The sequence below is a fragment of the Echinops telfairi genome, unplaced genomic scaffold (genome assembly GCF_000313985.2).
Source record: "Echinops telfairi isolate 266 unplaced genomic scaffold, ASM31398v2 ScPeMD7_11;HRSCAF=52, whole genome shotgun sequence".
Taxonomy (NCBI): Eukaryota; Metazoa; Chordata; class Mammalia; order Afrosoricida; family Tenrecidae; genus Echinops; species Echinops telfairi.
The window spans coordinates 8,963,282-8,982,348 of record NW_022103908.1 but is presented as its reverse complement, the minus strand read 5'-3'; the positions used below and the strand labels follow the sequence as shown (position 1 = coordinate 8,982,348).

Sequence of the window (19,067 nt, the reverse complement as noted above, 5' to 3'; positions counted from 1 at the left end):
GGGAAATGAATGTACAAATGTGCTTTACACAATTGATGTATGTATGGATTGTGATAAGAGTTGTATGAGCCCCTAATAAAATGATTTAAAAAAATAAAGTAAAATGAAATCCTTGACATCCTCACTCTTCTCCCCCTTGATTATGATGTTGTTAGTTGAATTGTCAGGGTTTTTGTTTTCATGTTGAGGTGAAGGCCATAACCATTGAGCTTCATCAGTAAGTGTTTCAAGTCCTCTTCACGTCCTGATCTGAATTCTTTTTCATAGTCCAACTCGCAGTCCCCTTAATTCTCTTAGAAAGACAGCCTATTGGTCTATATATAGGTCCTGCGTGAGCACAATGAAAGTGTTCTAGAATTCCCAGCAATGTGCAATGTGATCTATAATTTATGACCCATACAGTTGAAAGCCTTTGTAGTCCATGAAACTCAGGTAACAGCCTTTCTGCTTTTCTTTCACTCAAAGACCATCTGACATCAGCAATGGGAGCCCTTGTTCCACATCCTCTTCTGAATCCAGCTTGAATTTCAGACACTTCCTTGCACACATCTGTCAGTTTGTTGTACTATGGTGGCTGGTGAGATGCAGTGATGTTGGACACTGGCCACCATTATTTCAACAAGTGGCGAGGTAACCCATGGTGGAGAGGTTTCAGCAGAGCTTTCATGGTCAGACTAGGAAGAAGAAAACTGATCCATCCCTGAAAACTGTAGTCACTGGAAATCATATGAATCGCAATAGAAAACTATCTGATATAACCCTGGCAAAGAAGTATTCAAAATAAACCATTACATGGAGTTACACAATAATGACTATGCTTCTCAGACATGTGGCCACAATTTGTTAGCTCGACTTTTATCCTGACCCTCCCCAATAATATTTTGGTCAATGATTACAGACAACCTGTACCTGGATGATTCTTCATTGTTTCCCAGCCTTCCCAGAATCTCTTCTCCACTATCTTTAATCATTGTCTCTATGTGTTTTTGTTTGTTTGTTTTTGTCTGTATGGGGGGAGTGAGGTGGTGTTTCTTGAAGATTCAAGTCTATACCTATGAGCAGAGATAGTCTTTAATTTTAAGGCATGGTGTCTCATTATGTTTGACCTCTTAGGTTCAGACATCACAGTCTCCATGATTATTTCCACAGAAAACTTCCAATTCTCTAGGCCTAATTGTCTACCTAAATCTCACTCTACTTTTTTCTCACATAAATATCATTGGTTTGGTAGGTAGGTAGGCAGGCAGGCCAGCAGGCAGAAATTGTCATTATGCATAGAAAACATGATTATGTGGTATAAAAAGTTAGATGCATGATAGTCAAAATATTAGAATTAATACATGAATTAGCAAAGTTACCAAACAAAAGGGTGACGTACAAAAATATTCGTATTTCAGCAAAAAACAATTATGACAAGAACTGAAAAAGGCCAATACCATTTATAACATTAAAAGTTAAATCCCTAGTTAGAACTATAATGAAAATGTTCAAGACACCAAGAAAGATGACCATACAGAGAAAATATAAAAGTTCCCTAAATAAACTGGAAGGATAGGCCATGTTCATGAATGGTAATTCTCCCTGTTAAAATGCAAATTCTGCTTCATCTGGAGATTCCATAGAAACGCAATCGAGTTTTCAGATTGAAGTTCAGGTGTGTGTGTATAAAACTACTAGAAAACTCACTCTAGATTTAAAGTGGAAACACCAAGAACTTGGAAGAGTCCAGGGACCTTCGAAAGAAAAATTCTTGGAATGTAAGTTTCCCTATGTCACGAAATAGTATACACTTCCATGAACGACAACACCTTGGAATCGTCATGTAAGTCTTAATGAACACGTAACGGCTTAACAACTATCGTGTTTGGGGTAGGCATCAAATGGGTAACTATTGCATCATGTGTGACATAGCACTGCAGACATATTTACTTTGTGCCACTCTGCACAGAAATGCATGAGAGATAAAAATGGGGGCCACCGAGTGCACTAGTTCCACTATTCCCCATGCTGAGGGTGTGGAGACAGCCGCAGGTAAATAATCTTCTGGAAATAGCAAAGGTTATCCCTGTCGCCTTAAAGAATTGTGAAGGTGGGCAGAGGATTTATTTCTAAACACTATTTGATAAAGCTTGGCATGACCAGGGGGTACCCACCCCCCAAAAGCAAATTTTTTTCAAAGCTAAGTATTTAAATTTTTTATAGAAAACCACTTTATCACCTTCAAAGTACTCTCCATGACACTTACTATATAGGTCAAATTTGTGATTCCATTCCTGAAAACATGTTTCAAGCTCATCTTTTTAGATGGCTGAGAGCACCTCCCTCGTTTTTTTCTTCACCTCTTCTACATCATCAAATTGTTGTCCCTTCATGCCCCTCTTCATTCATGGAAACAAAAAGAAATTGCACAGAATGGGGTCAGATGAGTAAAGTGCATGGGGTAAGAGAAGCATGCTGGTTTTTGCCAAAAACTGGTGCACTGAGATGGCTTCATGAACAGGTGCATTGTCGTGGTGGCAAAACCAGTCCCGTCTACCAAAAATCAGGTCTTTTTGTTGTATACTGCTAAGCTAACTTTTCAGAACCTCTAAATAGAAAGCTTCATTAATGGTCTGACCTGGTGGAATGAACTCCAAATACACTACTAGTCAACATTTTCCTCCTTTTGGGAAGTTGATGTATGTCCAGAACGAGGTTTCTCATTGAACAGTATTTTTCCTTTTTCAAAACAAGAAAACCACTTGTACACTTGTGTTTTTCCCATAGCGCTGTCCTTGTCAGCTGGATTCAACATCACAATAGTTTCTCGGAGTTTTTCCTCCCTGAGCAGGAAACAAACTTTCACAGCCGCATGCTGTTCTCTTAAATTGGCCATCACAAAAAATGAGGTTCAAGCAAAATGCGAATACGAAAAAATTCACTGTGACCAGAGAGAACTTTCCCAGGCGACATCACTGGGTGCACTGACTCAGAGCGAGTTGTTCCATGCTTGCCTAGCAGGAAAAATGCATGCTATGAAAGCTCTGCCCATCGGAGCTTTTTACCGTGTGTTTTTTTTTTTTTTTGACAATAGCATAATCACATGATCCAATAGCATAACTGCAGTAAAAGGAGAACTCGTTAACAGTGCCGGGAAGTGTGGTAGGCATGTTATACCCATTATCCTAGGTAATCCAGATGGTATCCTTTAGAAGAAAGGATAAAAACCTCCACTGTACAAGGGAAGACATCATTCAATAGCAATCAAACGGCATCGTGGAGACTGGAACATACTTTGGTCTGATCCCAAAATCCATACTCTGTTCATTACCTCATGCCTCTGACTGAAAGCCTTTGAGCTGTGAACCAGAAGGAAGTGGTATGCTACACTGCGCTGGAGACAGCAGGCAGAATGAATTAGAGAAGGAACCACCAGAGGTAAGCAGATATTTAAAGTCGTCATTTTTAAAGAATACCAAGAGCAATGTAATTGTAAATTACTGGATTCTGCTGGTGTGTGCAATACCACAGGTATACGCAATTCCTTTATATCACATAGACGTGGCCGGATCGCAGGAGTGCCACAAGGCACTGATACAAACTGCACGGTCGCAGCAGTGCTCTTTGTATGGACCCAAGCAGTCACTGAAGGGTCTGGCACTCTCTGTATCAAGTTCTGACCAGGAGTCCTTGGTGTACAAGCCATGCTAATGTTTGGGCAGCACATCTGATGAGTGTCCTGTAAACTAAAACTAAGCTCCAAACTCACTGCTAGCAAGTTGATTCCAACTCAAAGTGGCCTTTAGGGCACAGAACTGCCCCTTTGGGCTTTGAGGGCTATAAATCTTTGCAGGAGCAGAAAGTTTCATCTTTCGGACTAGCCAGTGGGTTTGAACTAAAGGCCCTGAGGTGAGCAGGCCAATGCATAGCCCACTATGCCCCCTGCACTCCTTCCTGTGGGCTAATGGGACTCGTCAATAAACCACGTGCAGTAGCCACCTTATGAGGCCGTGCATTTTGGTTTTAGCACAGAATCTTCCCAGAGACTGTAGGTGAAAACATTCCCCCAGATACCGGGCATCATCTCTGAAGCTTCACAAGTTACTGGAAAGTGTCTCCCTCATTTTCTTAAGATTACAAACAATAAACGAAGAAAGGGCTCATCAGAACCCTGAAGACCATGTAGGTAATTCTGACTCATGGCCCCTCCGTGTGTGTCAGGGAATGCTGTTCCAATGTGTTCATACAACCTGCCTGCTTCTTCAGAAACTGATCACCCAGCTTTCCTTCCAATAAGCCTGAGTGGACTCAAATCTCCAACCTTTCCGTTAACAACCTTCAGTCCTTAAGCTATTGGTGGCACTATTGGGTACATGTTGGCCTGCTAACTCATTGTTCAGTGGTTCAAATCCACCAGTCAGTCTATGAGAGAGAGAAATGAACTTATCTGCTCCTGTACAGAAGAGGGGGTTTGGTTTTGGTTTGAATACAGCAGTATTCAAAGATCGCCTGGCCTGGAGAGTAAGTCATTCCACTTAGTACCATTGAGTTTGATGACTCTGAAGGGGAATGACTCCCAGAACCAAATCCTCGCTGCCATTCAGTTGATCCCAACGAATCCACCTATAGAGTTCAAGTGCCCTGATTCAGCCCTGAACTTAATCCACTTACTCACTCTCCAGGCCAGGCGATCTTTGAATACTGCTGCCCTAAACCAAACCGCCTCTTCTCTGCTTGTAAGATTCGTGGCCCTGGATTATTTTCCACAGCCGCAAAAAGAAAATAAACATCCACCTTGCAATACATTTGTCATGTGAGAGAATCAAAGAAACGCCTCTTTAGAGAGCGCTCAATGAGGAGATTATTACTGCCGCAGATAGTAAATACTGCTGTGGTTTAAAAATAGAACTACTCAATAATGCTAGACGATAGCAACTACTGGGACCCAATAAGATTCGAGAACTTCAAGACAACCAGGTTTTTGGAAAATATACATTAATACGCTATAATCTCTTTTCACAGAGGAAGAAATGGAACAGGAACAACTGTCATTTCTCATGGCAGTAGGATCCAAATAAGCCAAGACTCACAGGAGTAAAAAGCCTTCCATTAACAACAGCCACCCAAAATTCCTACTTATGTGGCTTTTAAAGCTTTTTATTTAATGATATTAGTATTTACATATCTATAACACAGTCATGTATTCATGATGTTTGTCATTCCGTTTGCATGCATATATTTTTTTTATTCTAGAATCTGTCAAACCTTGATTTTCAATCACTTCTAGGCTCTCAGTTCTATGGCCTCTCTAATATCATCAGTTTTATTCCCTTACTGATTAGGAAACCCTTAACTTCACCTCTTCCACCATGACTTTAATCATTCATCCCCTGAATCAACAAACACTTCTCCTCCTTTCCCCCTTTGGGATTAAATCCCTACTCTAGTGAAAATAAAGGGGGGGGGGCAGGTGTGGGAAATCATGTATTTCAGAATAAGACATAATTCTCCATGTAAATCGGGCCTGGGGAGAGTGTGACATTTCTGCACATGGGACAGAGGAGACCAAAGGCCAACCACTGCTAGAGGCTACTTGCATTGGCCACCATCCCCTGCAGCAACTGAGCATTTGAAATGTGACGTGTCTACAGAGAATGTTGTTCGGCAAGTGTAAAATACACACCAAGCCTAAAAAGCTTTGTATGACCAGACATTTTAATACCTCATTTATACTAATTACATAGTGCACAAATATTCTTCATACACTGGGAGGAGTAAAATATGTTATTCCAATGAGTTTCACCTGTCTTTTTAAATCTGAAATGCAGCTCTTCCCAATGGCAAAACTACTTATGTCGTTAGCATTCTATTACTATTAGACGGGGCTACTCTGGGTCCCCTACATTGAGGCCCTTTTGTACAGAACAGTGGGGATTTTTCAGGCCTCTGAGTGTACTTTATATAGACCCTAATGACATGCCTTCTTTGTCCACTAAACTCCGAGACGATGTTTCCTTGTTTAATTTAGCGTTGAATGTATCTGGATGTAAACGTTATCACAACACGCACTGCTAATTGAGCACTCTCGTCAGCTCTGTCGAGAGCTGTAATTGTGCAGAGTGAATTTGATGCTTGCTGGTACCTGATCTTTATCTCACCAGATTATTAATCTTCAGCACTTTGAAAATCCTGCAAAGTGATCTCAAAATGTTGTGAGCATCTTTACAAGGAGCTGCTCAAGCACAGTTTTGCTTTTGTGGAACTGTCAAGGGCATTCCATTATCCTCAGAGCCTAGATTTCCGCAGGAAAAGACGCATAATCCAACATCCATTCCCAAGCCCACTGTTATGTCCTCAAGCACAACTGTTTTCAAGTTAAATGCATACCTATTTGGGATCACATGCCCTATTCTGTTCCAAATAGATATATGATGTTATACAGCATTAAACCGGATATAACCAAGTTTATTATGAGAAGATATCACTTGGAAATAACTCAAGCTAAACAATTCTTCTAAATTGCTAAATGTCAAACCTATCAACAATAACACTGTCATCCATCTGTGAAGGTCTTCACAGTATGACTAGTATGCTGTCTGCTGTCCTGGGTAGACATGTTTGATACTCAATATCTATAATTTTCAGAATGGGTAAAGTGGCAAAAGAAAGAATTCACTGTATATTTAAGGAATTTTCTAAATCATGTACAGAAATATCTAAAATACTATATAATAAATTTAAGCTTTGAAAAATTTATATGCAAAACCAACTGTCCCTCTTGCACTAGTTCCAATTAGGTACACTTCCTGAACGATAGTACTGTCAATGTGGGTCACCTCAACCATGCAACATAAGCAAGATGTGCTCAACATATACTGGTTCAAGGATGAATTAAAATCAGTACCATCAAAGAATTCAATTGGGAAAGCCCACGTGGCTTGATGCCTTCTCAGTCTGCAGAAGGCCTTCAAGAGTTGACAAGTCTCCTCATTCAGCCTGGAGATTACTGCTAAGCACTCAGGAAAATCAAACACAGCTCAAGCCCATTTTCCTCATGATATAGATGGCACAAACAGTTTGGGGCCGACATATGGAGGGCCTATCTGGAAATAAGTACTTGAACTAAAACGCTGCCAGCATCCAGCACGCTAGGCCTTTGAGAAACTATTCAAAAAGCTAGATCAGTACTTCCTAGCCTTTATCACTTCCCAAAAAGGTCTGAAGAAATCAATGTCTCAGCACACCTGTAAGCAGGTAACCTCCTCTTCAACCTGGAAAGTGCAAATCACTAACAGAAGCCAAAATCAACAACAACAAAGGCCTGGCTGTCCAGTCAACTCTGACTCATAGCAAGCCTACAGGACACAGTAGAACTGCATCATAATATTCCCAAGGCTCTTGTCTTGCTACAAACAGGTCACATCTCTCTCAAGCAAAGCCAAGTGGTGGCTTCTTACCAACCAATCTCTTGGCTAGAAGCCAAACGCTTAAACATGGTGCCACCAGGACTTCTTAAACAGAAGCTCGGAGGTTGAAAACAGTGGAGTGCAACCAACCAAATGAAGAATGGAAGTGGCAGGGCCAATGGATGCCCTTCTCGGGAAAGGGCTCTGCTACCTTCCAGTGAAACAAAGACTTGCTATTGATGTAATCTTTTCACATACTGGCTCCATCATTGTAAGCTGCCAGAATGACAAAAACAAAAAGAAAGCATTGCCCACACATCAGCCTGTTCTCAACACAGACTGTATTCTTCTGACCTGCAGGCCCCAAAAAACCAGAGCAAGGAAAGCACAAATTCGAGAGAACCCAGATTTGTGGGGTCATGCCAGCGGTACACTGGCACTTTAAGTAACCTAAGAAAACATGTCGCTTCCCTACTGAAGCACCAATTTTGCCTGTAGTATTTTTGAAAATTTATATCGATATAAATTTCGGATATTGTGAATACAGTTCAAAAATCACATGATTTAAAGTAAACCAGTAGTCAAAACAAATTCACGGCTTGTACCAGGGTGCTTTCAACCACAAGCCTGGGATGATTCTTCTTTCCCAAGGAAGAGTTTGAGAAATGGAGTCTTGGACAGTTTCCAGAGATGACAAGAACCTCTTGAACTTGCTCTGAAAAAAGAGATATGATTTCCAGAGATCCTGCTTTATTTTGGAGTTCTTATGAGCTCTGGTCCTCTTGGCATGCTGATTAAAATGCCATTTCAAATGCTCCTGGACCAGAGTGTATTTTCAGCAGTTCAGGCATGCCACCCCAATGACTAGAGGACACTCAGCTGTCACTGTAATAGATTTGCCCATTCTACACTAATCAACATTTTTCTTCACGTGTTCTGCTTTTGTTTGCTGGTAATGAATAAAACATTAAAATTACCATGTGGAGTGGAAATCAAATGGTAAAAGTTAGGCTGGCTGCAGTTTCGGATACTACAGCTTTTATTTATAGACCAAAACCCATTACCACTACTCAAATATTGAACAAGGGTAGTTTGTATTCAAAGATCAAGTTTGCCACGGGGGACTATTGATATAGGCAATATGGCTGGAAGAGATATGGAATGCATATTAAATTTATATCCAGTAAAGAAAAAATGTATTTTAACAGGCATCTTTAATATTCAAGTAGCACTGACTAGAATTGTTAAAGTTCTATTTGCTGACATTTCAATTATAACCTTCTATTTTCAGGGCCTTCGGTGCAGTCCTCAAACGTTCTGGGGGCCCAGAAGGAATGTACGTTGCAAGGTCTCGGGCGGAAAATGTTGGTTGTTGTTAGTGTTCAGCAGATTGAAACGTTCAAGGAACAGACCAAAAGTAAATCTGAGTTATGTTTTTCCTAGAAGGATGACCACATTTTGAAATGACTCTAGGAGTCTCAGACAATGTTTATCACTCTCCTGCTTCCACATGAAAACAGAGACTCATGAGCACATACACTTCTAGGCATCCTTGTACAAGGGACCAAAACTTCGAGCTGCGAGGAATTGAACAGAAGCCAAAATGAAAATTTTGCCTCAGGTTTTATGCTACTTTTGAGTTATATTTTCTAATTAAGTGTGATGGCTAGTATATATGATGGTTCTACAGACATAGATTTGATCTATATCAAATATCCATCAATGGAACGAGAGTAAATGACAATAACTGTAACAATGATTTAAAATAGCGCTCTGACTCAACCATCCATAAGAATAACTAAGACTAATACATGCTACGCATTACTGTACAACACATTACTGATAACACTGCCAAGGGTAGGAATTCCAGAGCATTGGGCTCACGTGGAACCTATACATAGTCCAAGTGGCAGTCGTTCTCACAAAAACAAAAAAGATGTGTCCTTTCATCATGCTTAATCAACATGGATGTAGAGCTAATAATCCTAGAAACTGAACTACATGAAGACAGCAACTTGGCATGAGGATCAGAGGAAGAATCCACCTTGCTTGCTGAAAGCTAAGAAGCCTAGGGGCACTAACTGATGAAGATCAAAGACAGCCTTCAGTAAGGATTGCACATTAACACAGAGAAGGGAGGAGGAAGGGCTTCACAAGTGGACCAAGAAATATCAACATGATAAACAGAACAAACTCTGAAGTCAAGGATTTCATTTTACTTCGAGCCACAGTTAGCATCCATGGAAGTAGTAGTCAGGAAACCAAACGACGCTGGGCAAATATGCTAGAAAGAATTTCAAAGCTGTCAGCTGGAAGACTACTGTGCAGCTGGCCCAAGGCATGGTGCTTTCAGTAATCTCACGTGCATGCAAAAGCTGGACAGTGAATAAGGAAGACTGGGGAAGAAGCAATGCCTTTGAACCATGGTTTTGGTGAAGAATATTGAAAATACCCTGGACCGCCCAAAGAACAAAGATTAAATTGAGATCATCCAAGTAAAGGTAGCACAGCCCTTGGCACACAGAAATGGCTCAATAAATGATGAGTGGAAGAAAGATCTGGCAATTTTTCCAAATTTAACCAATGAACACCTGATGGATCACAACACAATGACCAAGTCCATTGCTTGGGAGACACCAGAAGAGGTCAGTCACTACGAGACATCATGTGTGGTACTCCAGAGGGCCAGCAAGGCATAGGGGCCCAAAAACATAGGTTGTAAGTTTAACAAGTGGGTATCAGAACGAAAACCAGGAGTTAACCAAAAGAAATTGCGGATGGGGAATACTGTTTCAGGTAGAGGGGATACAACACACATCACCAAAAGGTCAGTGGCTTGAACTCACCAACTGTGGTGAGGGAGAAAGAGGAAGCTGTTTTCCTCCATAAATATAAATAAGTTTTGTTTCATACACACAAGGACATAGTATGCATCACTGAAAAATAATGACACCCTAAAGCACCCTGATGACATGAATTCGGAATTAGGCCGATAAAAGTCAGTCAATCACATAAAGACAAGAATTCTATGAGACCACTGTTGTAAAAAATAAAATTTTAATCAAGATAAAAGGTTTTCATATCAAAGGAAACAGACCTTGATGATTATAGGAGCCAGTGGAGGGGATGGGGAGACATACAAAAAGTATAAATAAATCAGTTCCATACGTATAAATAAGGAAATTTAAAAATAAAAGATTTACAGGCTTAGAAATCCTTCAGAGCTGCTCTACTCTGCCCTAGAGGGTCACCATGAGTCAAAATCAATTAAAGGGCAGTGTTGATTTGGTCTTCGTGCTTGCCTTCCTACCCAACAAACTGCAAACAACGCAAAGCAGGCACGATCTTGTCACCACTGTAAAGGATGAAGGGCACTCGAGACATTCAGCAAGCATTTATTAAATGAATAAATACTTGTATCTAAATATAGTTTATGTTATTCTCACTTTCCCAAACAAATATATCAAGCTTAGGATTTGCTCAATTTCAGAAGGAAATTAAAAAAAAAAAAAAACTAAACAAGAAAATCATTTTTTAACATTTTATTTTTATTTGAATGAAAGCTTAGTGAATAGTTTTCCATTCAACAATTCATATGTATTTTGTTCCATGAAGGCACTTTCTATAAAATGCACCCCCGCCCCCCCAAAAAAAAACTTAGAAAAGTTCTGCCTTAAAGTTGGAGAAATTGATATTAGCATCTGAAAAGCATACCTCATCATTAGCCATTAGGGAAGGCTCGTTAAAATTATCAGGAGACTGAGGTGCACACCCATCAGAACAGAGAAGTGGAAGAATGTGGTCACCTGGGACTCTCACCCGCTGTTGATGTAGCCTCAACACAACAGTACGATGACCCCCAAGGAACTCCAGCTACTAGTAGCTCCTAAACTAAAAATACAGTCCTTAAAACTCGGCCGGTTTTAGGCATATACCACACAGAAATATGCACAGGTGTGCAACAAGAGACCCGTCACAGGGTCACGGCAGTGCATTCCTGACAGCTAGAGCCATCTGCAGACAGCCCTCTACAGGCCAAAGAGATCAACCGTTTGGTGGCACCTTGTGGGTAAACTCATAGACTGGGATAGCAGACGGAAAGGAGGGGGAAGGAAAGAAACAGTAAGAATGATTCTCAAAAACCACAGTGGTGAGTGACAGAAGGCAAAGCCTACTGAACACCCACTGTGCTCGGGTGGCGCTCAGGGACAGACTGCGGTCCATGGTGGGGGAGTGAGAAAGTGGTTGACCTCTGTGTGGGTGCGAACATCTTATGTTTTGATTCGGATGCTAGTTGTATACCTAGACTCACTTAAAGGCAGTTCCCTGTGTGGGATACACTTGCAGTAGGGACGCTCGTCTGCCTGGGCAATCACTGGAGTGAAAAGGTGGACTAACTACACACAAGTCGATGCATACGTGCTTAAATACCCTTGTGTCCGAATTTAAATTCTAAACCCTAGGTTTGCAGAAGGCTACAGTGGGAGCCCTAAAGCAATTTTGGGGTCTGCACATAGATTCAGCCTCCTTGGGCTGACTTCCTTTCCCCACAAAGTGAAACGTTATGGATTCCAACTGTTCCCCTGGCCATTGCAGGGTAAGGTAACCTCGCCCTCCAGGGGTTGCCTGGGTGGGCCCTGGATGGAATTTGGGGTACTAGGTACCATGTGCTTGTGAGCCATATGCTGACTGCCATGGTCTCTGGGCCCTGAACCAATCTTGTAAGCTTTTCTAATCTAAAACAGTGTCCATCTCCCAAGCATGGCCCCTTCCCTGCACCAACGACGAATGAATCTATTGCCAATCCTGACTCTATAATAGTTTCCTTTGTTCTCTATGCCCTGGGCGAGGTTCTGTGATTTCTTGAACACCATTTCGACCTTCTGCTGATGGTGTCCCTCACCTGGATGATTTGTCCTTGTCTTTTGTCTTGTTGAAGACTTAATAAATGTTTCTCTATAAATTATAATTGAATTTGGAGTCTCTTCTCCCCTGAGAGCCATAGTAGCACTGTCAGGTAAGCACTGAACTGCTAGCCTCTAGGTCAGTGGTTCAATTCCACTAGCCACTCTACTACCACTGAGTCATTTCTGGCTCTCCACAGGAGGAGAACGCCTCGCCTTTCTCTCAAGAGCGTTCATTTCAACCTGACGACATTGGGGCGAGCAGCCCAACACGTAACCCACAGCCCACGAGCTCTGGTAAGAAACCCTCATAGAGTGGGTCACGAGTCTGAATGGAGGTGACGGCAGTGGGTTACATTGTTAGTTGGGGTTTTATTCCATAAGACAGACCTCATCTTAGAAAGAAGAAAGAACAGCTGGCTCACCCAACTCCATGAAATCAGAACTCTTCTGAACCCTAGTAGTCTGTCGATTCAATGTGTGATCTCATCCTGACCCTATTTCTAAATTCTTCCCTTCACTGGGGACGTCTACTTCCACGTATCTGCTCAACACAGATTACAGCAAGACAATTTTACCATTGCCACAAAAAGTGATGGAATCATCAAAACAGGGTCATTATATTTTCATTCCAACTGGCAGAAAAAAGGAACGAAAAGTCCTCTCAAATAAGTTGGAGAAAGTCTGATGAGGTAGAAAAGATCTTACTCACAGCGTCCAGTCGATGCCAGTTTACGGGGCCCTGTAAGACAGAGCAGAACTGCCCTGGGAGTTTCTGAGCCTATGACCCGGGAGCAGCTGCTGGTGGCAAGCTGCTGGCCTTGCAGTCAGCAGCCCAACAACCACGATGTTACCAGGCTTCCCTAGAAAGGATGTGCGTATGTACTAATCTTTACACTCACACATGCATCTCAAATATATGATCTGAGTCAAAAGTAAATGGATAAATACCAATGAAACGTGGAAGAGGGAGGGAGGGAGGGAGGAAGAGAGCAGAGGACCTGCCACACTAATGATTAGCCTGCCAAAGGGGATGAGCAGAGGTGGGAAGAGAGCGGTCAGTTCCCCATCTTGACACCAAGGGGGCAGTGCTGACTCTGGGACAGGTTGAGAGGAGTCGCCAAGGCATCTGAATGGGTCAGGGGGGCCTGCCCGCTCTTGGGTACCTTCATGAAGCCCATCACAGAGGAAAGCTGGGAACTCAGAGTGAATGACCAGAGGCCCTAAGACAACGCTGTCAAGTCCTTATATGCTTCTTTTCTTCCATGATTAGTTAAACTTTGTCCATGTATACATATGTATGTATATATATCCATGCAGGAAACCTCTTAAATCAGCAAGGTCTGCACAATGAATTCCCCGTTTTCACATCCTTTGTGGACTAGGTATTCTTTCAGGATCCTTCTCTCTACCCCTCACGCTCCCCCCACCCCCAGTTGTTTTGCCTTCTTATGCATAATACATGGCCAATTATCTCCTACAAAAGTGACTTAGGATGCATAAATGTCCTTAGGGGGCACTCGGGACTGCTGAAAACGTCTACAAATAAATAAACCCATACATACAATTTCAACAAGGCAAATTCACCTTTGGGAATGGGTCACTGCGCAGAACATTCACAAATTTCATTTTTACTATACACTGGGCTTCTGTTTTATTGGAAATTATGTTTACTTCTATAACATTCATAGACTTGAGACATTCATTTCTGGCCCGAGCACAAATTATGCAGTAATAACTATTCCATAAAAGTCAAGCCACGTTCTTTTTGTTTGTAATTATTATTTTTTTTATTTATTGATCAAAACCAATAACCACTGTCATGCATGCAATGCTCATTTAATAGAAACTGCCCAAAATGGTACAGATAAAATATGATGCCAATAGGAAAAATACCCATTATAACTTACAATAATGCATACTAGAGCTCCACATCTTTAGGTCAAGGGATACTGGATGGGCTTGGTACCTGAAGCAAATTAAGTCTTATTTTGGGAAATCGCAATATATGTGTCTGTGTGAATGCATGTGTGATGCATTTTACGTAAAAATATGCAGGAAATGACTGGTCTTTTATACCTGTTTTAAGGTTCAAAAGAGACCTCAAGTCGTACATTTAAGGAGAATGTTTATGAAGTCATAAATATGACAGAGAGAGAGAAACACACCACACAGATGCACCCAGATGAAGGAGGCCACAATGACATTGAAGGGTTTGCTAAATACTGAACGTTAAATAACGAGGATGGGAGGACAAAGGAAACTGACACAAACATGCGTGGCAGCAGATCAACGAATCATAGTTATAGGTGGGGCAGCAGAGAGGGGAACAGAACCATGACTGGAAAATATACATTATGTCAGAGCTTACTGGATAGGTCTAGGGCAGTGGTTCTCAACCTGTGGGTCCTGGCCCCTTTGGAGGTCAAACAACCCTTTCACAGGGGTCACCGGATTCATAACAGTAGCAAAATTACAGTGATAAAGTAGCAACGAAAATAAGTTTATGATTGGGGGGGGGTCACCACAACATGAAGAACTGCATTAAAGGGTCACGGCATTAGGAAGATTGAGAACCACTGGTCTAGGGCCTTCTGACCTCAGTAGTCGGGCATGATGGATTGGGCCTTACTTATGGCTATGGCACCACCAGGCAAGGCCCAAAAGAAGGAAGACTGACCCTTTGTGAGCAGGATGGAGGGAAGTGGAATAATCCACTTTCCAAAGCACTCTGCCTGAGGGCAAGACCATTCACATCCTTGGTCAATGATCAGAAGGAATTCAGTGTAGCCTTAAGCCACTTGGGGACTCTGCATGTGAATTTTGGGCTTTTCACTCACTCATAGCCTTCTGCAAAATGGGGTGTTTGGAATTTAAAGCTCTATTTCATACCAAAGTTAAATCTTTAAAAATTATTTGCCAACTCCTCATACAACGATTCTATCAACAATCCATATATAAAAAGAACAAATAAACTCACTGCCAGTGAGCCGATTTCACTCATAGCAATCCTGTAGGAAAGGTAGAATTGCTCTTGCCCCTTGAGTTTCCAAGACACGGGGCGGCTGGTGGTTTCGAACTGCTGACCTTGAACCACTAAGTCACCACGGCTCCTTTAGAACATCCAACTGGTGGTTTTCTAACCACGTAAAAGCTGGATTTAATTGTTTCATTGTCTCTTTAAATACTAAGTAAATTCGTCATAAGCCAGTGTAATACTTCAGATGAGAGTTGGGCTGCTAACTGCAAGGTCAGCTATTTAAGGAGACCACATGTTCCAAGGCAGAAAGATTAGGCAACAGGATCTTGTAAAGATTCGCAGCCTTGAAAGTCTACACAAGGCCATGATGAGCTGTAATTAACTCTATGGCCAGAGGAGAAGCCCTGGTGGTCCGTTGGGCTAGGCGTGACATTGCGCTGCTAACCCCAAGGTCAGTGGTTCAACCACACCAGCCACTCCAAAGGAGACAGGTGACACTGCCCACTCTTGTGAGGACTTACAGCCTCAGAAACCCTAGAGAGGGTTGTTATCAACTAGTGAGCAGTGAGTTTATGCCACAGAGAGATAGAAATCCCCATTTACATTGTTCATAATGAAAAATCGGAATTCTCATGCAGAAGTTATCTCGCAGTAATAGGTCTTTAAACTTAAAAATCCCTTGCAATCAAGCATCCATTGTTTAAACAAAGGTAAGAAAAAGATCAGTATAGCTTTGCATTTTCTCTTGTAATTAGACTAAGAAATTTAATTTCTTCTTTTCTTGAAAATTTCTTTCACTTGTCAAAAACTCTTCCAATCTCAGTACCTGCAGAAGATAAAAATCTCTCCTTTAATTGTTCCCTCAGCTACAGCAAAATGAACTGTCCAGACTGCAACCCCCTTCAACCCCTTTGGTGTTTTCTTTAAGCCACCACGGGAATCATAGCACCAATTCTATCCATAGCTTCTGTGCCCCTTATGCTCTCGCTGCGCAGGGCCATCAAATATCTCTGGCTCTCATCAAATCTCAACAATCCCAACATTTTTTTTGAGGCAAACATAGAAGAGCATGCTCGTATAAAGGAAGTCTTGTGGCCTGTAGTCATGTCTTGGTGCGCTGATGGTTATATGTTACGTAGACATAAGTGGGAACCCAACCAACGAATGAAGTAAGTTTGATGAGAGCTGCTCGGGAGGGTGTTGCCTTCTGTATACGAGTCTGAGTAGAACTGGGCTCTCTCTTGCCTCTTTGCCTTCCGCTGAACGTGAAACCTGTGTCTGGTTCTTCAATCTATTGTGCCACCGGCTGATCCCAGGAGCTGTGGGTAGATTGCCAAACTTGGACTCATTGGGCTGATCTCAGATTCACTTAGCTCTGCATCCCTCCAACCTCTCCTACTTTGTCTTCCTGCTTCTTCATCGGCTTCCACAGGTACACAGGTCAGGAGACGCTTCCAGCTTGAATCTAACTTATGGACTTAGACAGACTGGACTTACCTACTTCTTGAACTATGTAAGCCATTTCTGGATAAAAGTCTCCTTCTATATACATACAACTACATTACCAGTTTTGCTTCTCAAGAAAACTCAACCTAACACGTGACCTTTGGGGGCACAGTAGTTAAGGTCTTCATTCGGCTGTTAAATAAAGTCAGGGGTTTGAATAGACCTGCTGTTCCCTGGAGGAAAGGCCCACAGCAGACTGCCTCCAAAAATAGGTACAGCCTTTGAAACCCCAATGGTTTTACAGTCAGATTTGACTCAGTGGCAATCGTAGTCATGTCTTAAAGAGACTGACACACACGGGTCTCCTAGAGGCTGGTGGAGCCCCAGAGACTAGAGCCTGGAGGCACCTTTTAAGCCTGGAATTGAACTTCTTTCCCAGGGACATCTTTCAGCAACCACTGGACAAGTCTATCAGGGACTAAATGCGTGGAGGAGCGTGCTCTGGAGAACAACTAAACAGACTACTCCCATGGGGCAGGACTTGCCCCAGATGAAGCTCAGAGGGCAGGGAGGGGTGGCAAGGAGGATGAAGGGAGGCAGGAAACCAGGGAGGAAGTGAAAAGAGGACTACTGTTCAATTGACATTGATGGGCTGGCAACCAACGTTCCATGTGGCTCTGGTTGAATGGAGAACATTCAAGACATGATGACGCTGGGAGTGAAAAGGAAAATGCAGTCTGCCTTTAACATGGGTTTTCATAGGTTTTCAGATTTTTCACAAAACCCGCAATGTTGCTGTGAAGGTGATTTCAACTCTAGAGGCCATGTGTGGGGGAGCAGGATCCATCAAGTTTTCAAAGGCTGGTTTGCCAGGAGCAGATCACCAGGCCATTCTATAAAGGGACTTCCTACTGGGGAAGCGCAAACCCCCACGTCTAACCTTGCAGTCAGCCAGCGAGCATGTGGTCTGTTTGTCCCATCCAGAGACAACATCATCAGCCTCATGCTTATATTCACTAGACTATCATTCCATGAGCGTTTCGAGAAGCAATTTCAAAAATGTTGGGGCATAAATTTGGGTTTTCCAACAACAACAACGTGACTGAGTACTCATGGAGGAAAGCACCTCTGGTCGATCAAAGCAGCCTGGGGAAAGCAAGCGGCTCACAGGACTGATGGACGGAAGCAGGCTCTAGACCACACAGCCAGGCGCACTCTGCAGAAGAAAGAAGATGAGTACGCTCATCACGACAGGCCAACTCCTCCAAAGACGGCAGCTTCGCTGTAGGGATGCCCAATCCATCACACTCAGGTCTGCGCATGGTAGGGAACCTGACAAGTGCTGTGATTTAGAATGCACTCCGATGTTTAAGGGAGTCTGTGCTGTAGCCAGAACCAAGAGAGATGGAAACTCCCTGAGACACAGGTTTTCTTAGATTTACAATCAGGTAGAAATAAAGATGGGGAAGGAGATTAGGCCAGTGTTTAGACTTTTCCCTCAAAGTACGGAACGGCAAGGAGATTTTAACACCTGCCAGTTCCTTCGGCATTTAGGAGAAATATGGCGGCATTTTGGCGGGCCGTTCTCATTGCTTTTCATTACTATCAAGGCCCAGCTCCCTTCTAATTCAGCTGCGACACAGCTGTGTCAAAGCAAAGGACCTTACCGAGGGTGGTTTGAGGGTAAAGAGAAAAAGGCGGTCTGGGGGAAGAAAGCATTTTGACTTAAAATCACTTGGTGTCATGAGCCAAATCCGTTTGATTTGTCACTATTAAGGACACAGAACTGGTACTCACATCTGGAAATGGTCAGGCACTGGACTCGAGAGCATACCCTGCTGCTTTCTTTATCAAGAACAAAAGTTGAAGGAAAGAGGTGGCTTACTAGAACACATTTTCACCTACATATTTTACTGAGCTGCAAGGCAGAAAGGGCCCTGTCATCTGAGAGCTGTCTCAAAGAAAATGTTCGATCCAGGTGGTTACACACAGGCCTTGAGGTGCTCAAGATGGGGGTTCCTGAGCTGCCTGCTTCTAGGGGAGGGAGAAGGACTAAGTGGGAAATGTGAGGCAAAGTGGGAGAGAAGCAGCTTCGCGTCACCGAAAGAACAGTGCCATTGTGGTAAGATCCTCAAAGCTGGCTGCATACGTGTGTGAGCACTGATTGCGTACATGTCTTCTTTTTCCCCCAGTTAATGCCATGTATCACAAATGTTGAGCAGCCTCTGCCACCCAGGGGCTCCCATAGTGAGGTGTTTGCATCAATAGGTTCTTCCAGAAGCCTGCTCACAAGGAAGACAGAAACAGAACTCCTCAATAAAATCAAACAGACATGAGCTGAAACAGTCTGAT

The 19,067-nt window shown here is 42.6% G+C and overlaps 1 protein-coding gene across 2 annotated transcripts in view; it reads right to left on the bottom strand.

Moving 5' to 3' along the window:
• KLF12 (Kruppel like factor 12) overlaps positions 1-19,067 on the bottom strand; it is a 728,313-nt gene that overhangs the window by 362,785 nt on the left and 346,461 nt on the right. The window lies entirely within an intron of this gene.